This window comes from Rhinolophus sinicus, linkage group LG12 (genome assembly GCF_036562045.2).
Source record: "Rhinolophus sinicus isolate RSC01 linkage group LG12, ASM3656204v1, whole genome shotgun sequence".
NCBI classification, from domain to species: Eukaryota; Metazoa; Chordata; class Mammalia; order Chiroptera; family Rhinolophidae; genus Rhinolophus; species Rhinolophus sinicus.
The window spans coordinates 40,535,205-40,541,404 of NC_133761.1; the positions used below are offsets into that span (position 1 = coordinate 40,535,205).

At 66.3% G+C, this 6,200-nt stretch overlaps 1 pseudogene; it reads right to left on the reverse strand.

Moving 5' to 3' along the window:
- Positions 1-1,959: 1,959 nt before the first annotated feature.
- Positions 1,960-2,078, reverse strand: LOC141567986 (5S ribosomal RNA; annotated as a pseudogene).
- Positions 2,079-6,200: the final 4,122 nt, after the last annotated feature.

The following is a 6,200-nucleotide window of genomic DNA, read 5'->3' on the forward strand; positions in this document are numbered from 1 at the left end:
AGCATGTCTGCCGGCGGGCCTCCCACCCGTTCCCCGCCTCCTCCGGACGCTGCTGACGAGGGCGATGGGCTACTCCTGGCCCGCAGCGAGGCCCCTTCGCACCCCCCATGGCTCCACGGGCCTCTGTCACTTCCCTGACTGTGACAGAGGTCTGGGCGCCCTGGCATCCTGGGACTCCCCAGGCCCTGAACGGATTTTACCCCGCCCCCCTACCCCAACCCCTCTCATCCCCCACCCAGCCCCACAACCGCTAACCACCCTGGCTGCTGTGCTGTCCCCAACTCTCTGGGCCACCTAGGTGGTCGCAGGGTCATCGCTGTCCCCTCCAGCCCTAGGCACACACAAACCTGGCCCTGGCCCTGGCTGGCCCCACCCACTGGCCCAAAGCCACAGAGAGCCCCCGCCACCAGGGGGCAGCAGCTCCAGTCTGCCACCACCCTTCGTCACACAGCCTTCCCTCTGGGCCCTCTACACTCTTCAGCGACTGGCGTACTGCCCGATCACCGGTCCCTTCACTGGCTACACATCACCTCTCCTGACCCAGGGAGGGGAGAGAGAGGATGAGAGAAGGCCAGAGACAGAGCAAGAGAGAGGCGGAGAGAGACAGACGGGGACTGTGGGGACAGACTCGCAGAGAGCAGTTTCCAGGCTCTGGGCCTCGTGTAGAGGGGTGCTGCGTGGGGGCTGCATGGTCATCAGCTGTGACCGCTTGACCATCAGCTGTTGCCAGTTGGCCATGGGCCCCCGGAGGTGCTGTGGTGGCCAAGCTAGGAAGCACGGGTGGTGGACTGCAAATTGCAGAGGGGCGCGGATTGCAGTGGGCCGGCTTGGTGGGTCGACGGTCGGTGTGTCGGTGGGTTGGCAGAGAAGCGGCCGACAGGTTGGGGATCGGGCTGCTCCGGCTTGCCGTGTCGCCAAGCCAGCCGCCCGTGAGACATGGTGCTATGAGCCCCCTATCCGTGGCTCTGTTGGTGTTCCTTCTTGGCCTCGCCATATCCTGTGTTCTTGTGCGGGGAGAGGGACTAGAGTCCCCGCAGGACAGGGACCGACAGACAGAACGGGAGGAGGAGTAAGAGGGAGCAAGATGGAAATATACACGTATATGTACATGTATGTATCTAGACATACAGCGAGACATGGACAGAGACAGAGAAAGAGGGGGCTGGCACGCGGGGAGAGAGCTCCTGAGCGAGAGGCAGAGCCCAACAGGCACGTCACAGATCCAGAGAGACATGGGGTGGGGGAGGGACGCACAGGCGGGCACACGGACTGGGACAGACTCACTGAGGCTGTGTTGAAGTGGCAGCCTGTCCACCGGAGTGTGGTCGTGCCCGGGGCTGGGCTCCACTACAGAGGCAGTGCCCGGGCATTGGCAGTCACCCTTGAAGGCCCCAGGCCAGGCCGGAGGGCCAGTGGGCTCCGAGCCCCGCCCAGGGACCCCCCCCCCGCGGGAGGAGAGTGGTAGCCCACAGGCACCCTGGTTGTGAGGGTTGTGTGCCTGCGTGTCTGCACTTCCCCTTGTGGTGGTCTCTCCTGGAGTCCGAGGGCGTGCGGTGTGTTGGGGTGCTGCTCCCTCCGTCCCCTGGTTTGTCCCAGCTCTTTGTGCCCTGTGTGTTGGGGCCACCGCGAACGGCGGGAAGGGAGGGCTCCTGGCTCTTGTGGGCGACGGGAGGGGGCGCGCGGGGGTGTGGGTAGAGGTGCCTGCCGGCGGAGACACAGGCTTGGATAACTGCTGCAAGCTGACGGCCTGCCTCAGCGAAGAGGACTAAGAAGAGGGTGTGGGGTGGAGCCCTGGCCGACGGCCCTGGTGTGCGGCCGGGGCTGCCAGCTTGTAGTGCCGGGTGGCTGACCGGCCTCTGGCCAGGGGGACCTTCGGCTGGCTGGGCGGCTGCAGAGGGGCAAGGGGCGGCAGGGGTTCGGAGGGAGCCACGCCAGGGCGGCGGTGCAAAAGGAGAGGCGAGCAGAAGCCTACAGGTATTCCCAGGCGGTTTCCCATCCAAGTACTAACCAGGCCCCTCCCTATTTAGCTTCTGAGATCAGACGAGATCTGCTGCGTTCAGGGTGGTATGGCCGTAGACGCTGGGACCCGGCTCCCCTGGCCCCAAGAGCCTTCTGCCGGCCTGTCTCCTGAGCGCGCGCCGTGCAGCTGGGCCGCTCGGGTGGCGAGCATCGACACGCTGGCCGGCTCCACCATCCCCTGGCGTGGGCGTTGGGCTACTCCTGGCAGGCAGCGACGCCCCTTCACGCCAACCGTGGCTCAACAGGACACTGCCACTTCCCTGATGGTGTCAGAAGTCGTGGAACTCTGGCATTCTGGGTCTCCCCGGACGCATACCGGCATACAACCCGCCCCCCTACCGCCACCAGGCTCACCGCCAACCGCACCCCCAAGACTGCTGGAGGCCTGCACCAGCTGGCAGCCCTGGGCCTGGGAGTTTGGGGAGGAGCCCACGGCGGTGGAGGCCCCTGCAGCTGAGGCGGCAGCGGCGGCCGCGGCGGAGGCAGGGGAGGGTGGCGAGTTCGGCGTTGGAAGCGGCGGGGATGGCGCCAGGGCGGCGATGTCGGCGGCGACAATGGGGGCTTGACGGTGGGCGCTGGGGCGCTGGCAGCGATGGCGCCGGCGGTTGCGGTAGCGGGGAAGAGGGCGGTGCTTGCGGCGGAGGCGGGACATTTAGGGAGTGCGGCGATGGCGGCAGCCGTGGCTGGGGCGAGGGCAGCGCTGGCGGCAGTTGTGGGTAGAGCAGTGATGGCAGCCATGGCGGGGGCAGCGGGGAAGAAGGCGGTTCTTGCGGCGGAGGCGGGACATTGATAGAGTGCGGCGATGGCGGCGGCCGGGGCGGGAGCGAGGGCAGCACTGGCGGCGGCGGAGGTGAACGCGGCTTGGCGAAGGGATAGGGCTGATGGACTGCAGGACCGAAGAGGTTGTGGGGGGGAGCCCTGGCCGACGGGCATGTTGTGCGGCCGGGGCTGCGAGCTTGTAGTGACGGGCGGCTGACCCGCCGCTGGCCAGGGGGACCTTCGGCTGGCTGGGCGGTTGCAGAGGGGCAAGGGGCGGCAGGGGTCCGGAGGGAGCCAGGTCGGCGCGTTGGGTCAAAAGGAGAGGCGAATGAAATCCTACAGGTATTCCCAGGCGGTCTCCCATCCAAGTAGTAACCAGGCCCGACCCTGATAAGCTTCCTAGATCAGACGAGATCTGGCGCTTTCAGGGTGGTATTGCGGTGGACACTGATACCTTGCTCCCGGCGCCCCCAAAATCCTGCTCCCTGCCTGCCTCGTGAGCGCGCGCCGTGCTGCTGGGCCGCTGGGGTGGAGAGCATGTCTGCCGGTCGGCCTCCTGCCCGCTCCCCGACTCCTCCGGACGCCACTGGCGTGGGCGACGGGCTACTCCTGGCCCGCAGCGAGGCCCCTTCTCGCCCCCCGTGGCTCCACGGGCCTCTGTCACTTCCCTAACTGTGACAGACGTCTGGGCGCCCTGGCATCCTGGGACTCCCCAGCCCCGAACGGCTTTTACCCCGCCCCCCTCTTCCCCAACCCCTCTCATCCCCACCCCCAGCCCCACAACCGCACCCTCCTCCGGCTGCTTTGCTGTCCGCCGCCCCCTCAGGGCCACTGAGGGGCTCGCAGAGTCCTCTCCGTCCCCTCCGGCCCTAGGCACGCGCAACCCTGGCCCTGGCCCTGGCTGGCCCCACCCAGTGGCCCAAAGCCAGGGAGAGCCACCCGTGCCACCAGGGTGCAGCAGTGAGCTTCGCCGCCCTGGCCTCTGCCATCACAGCGGACACCGCCGCCGAAGCCGCCACCGTCACCTTGGTCACCTTCACCATCGCTGTCAACTTGTTCGTCACCCACTACGATGCCACCATCAATGCAGTTTTCAGGTCACACGATGCCACCATCACCGCGATCTTCACCTTCGACATGACACCATCAGCGCGGTCGTCATGTCTGACGATGCCACCGTCACCGTGGTCATCACCTTCAACGTGGCAGTGTCACCGTGGTCACCACCAACAGCGCCGTCACTGCTGTCTGCGCCGCCAAGGCTGCCGCTGTCACCGCGGACACCGCCACCATCGCCGTCGATGCGGGCGTCACCCACGACACTGCCGTTGTCACTGCGGTCACCGATGCCGTGGCCGACTCCGTTACTGCGGACGCTTCCGCCGAGTCTGTCGCCGCTGCCTTGGCTGCCACCGCCACCGCGGGCACCGCCGCCAAGGCCTCCCACGCCGACGTGGTCGCTGCTACCATCGCTGTCATCTCGTTCGTCACCCACGACGATGCTACCGTCACCGCGGTTGTCATGTCCGATGATGCCACCGTCACCGCTGTCTTTACCGCCGAGGTGGCACCGTCACCACATTCACCGTCACCATTGCCATCGATTCGGGTGTCACAACCAATCCTGCAGCTGTCACTATGGTCACCACCGCCGAGGACGCCACCGTCTCCGTGATCGTTGCCGCCTTTGGCGCTGCCATCTCCGCGGCGCCACTGCCGAGACGGCGGCCGTCAGCAGTGTCTCTGGCGCCGAGGCCTCTTCCGCCACCGCGGTTACCGCAGCCGAGGCCCCCGCTGCCACTGCAGTCACCTCCGCCAAGTCCGCCGCTGCCACCGCGGTCATCGCTGATGACATGGTTCTGTCACTGCGGTCACCACCACCATCTCCATCGATGCAATCTCAACCCTGAACCTGCCGCCGTCATGGTGGTCACCGCCGCTGTGGCTGCAGCCGCCACCGCGGTCATTGCAGACGACATGGCACCATCACCGCGGTCACCGCCACCATCGCCATTGATGCGGTCGTCCCCCCTAAAGATGCTACCATCACCGTGGTCGTCAGGTCCAACGATGCCACTGTCACTGCGATCTTCAGGCCCATCAATGCCGACATCACCACGGTCATCACCGCCGACATGGTACCATCATCGTGGTCACCACCACCATCGCCGTCAATGTGGGCGTCACCCCCGACCCTGCCATAGACACTGTGGTCACCGCCCCCGAGGATACCACCGTCACCCTGGTCGTCGTTGCTGCAGCCGCCGCCATTACCGCAGGTGCCGCCACAGAGGCAGACGTTGATACCGCGGTCACCGCCAGCATGGCTGTTGATGCGTGCGTCACACCCGACCTACCACTGTCACCATGGTCGCCGCCGCCAAGGACGCCACCGTCACCGTGGTTGCTACCACCGAGCCAGCCCCTGCCACCACGGTCGCTGCCACCATCGCCCTCAATGCGGTCGTAACCCCCGACGATGCCACCGTCACCACTGTTGTCACACCCGAAAATTCCGCCGTTACTGCGGTCATCACCGCCAACGTGGCACCGTCACCATGGTCACCGCCAATATCACCATCACTGCTGTCTCTGCCAACGAGGCTGCTGCTGCCACCGTGGTCGCCGGCGACGAGGCCACCGCCGTGACTGCGGTCGCCGTCGGCAATGCCACTACCATCACCTATGGTCGCCACCGCCGAGACTGCCGCCGGCACCGCGGTCATCGCCGACGACGTGGCACCATCACTGTGGTCAGAGCCACCATTGTCGTCGAGGTGGGTGTCAACCCCTACCTGCCGCTATCACGGCAGTCACCGCCGCTGAGCCCAACTCCATTACTGCGGACGCCGCCACCGAAGCCATCACCTCCAAAGCGGTCACCGACGCCGAGGCCACCGCCGACACTGCGGTCGCCGCCATTGAGGCTCCCACCACAGACGTGGCACCGTCACCGTGGTCACCGTCACCATCGCTGTCGATGCGGGCGTCAATCCCGACCCTGTCACTGTCATCGCAGTCACCGCCGCCGAGGACGACACCGTCACCGAAGTCATCGACACCGAGACCACCGCTGTCACTGTGCCTGCTGCTGTCAAGGTCTCCGCCGTCACTGTGGTCACCGCCGCCGAGGCCGCTGCCATCACCGCAGACGCCTCTGCCGAAACAGACGCCGTCACTGCGGTCGCCGCCGCCATCACCTCGGTCGGCGCCAACATCGTCATCTACTTGTTCGTCACCCACGACAATGCCACTATCACTGCAATTGTCAGGCCTTGTGATGCCACCGTCACCGTGGACTTCTGCCTACGTGGCACCATCACCATGGTCACCGAAACCATCGCCATCGATGCAGATGTCACAACTGACCCTGCCGCAGTCACTGTGGTCACCACCGCCGAGGCCGCTGCCGCCAACACAGT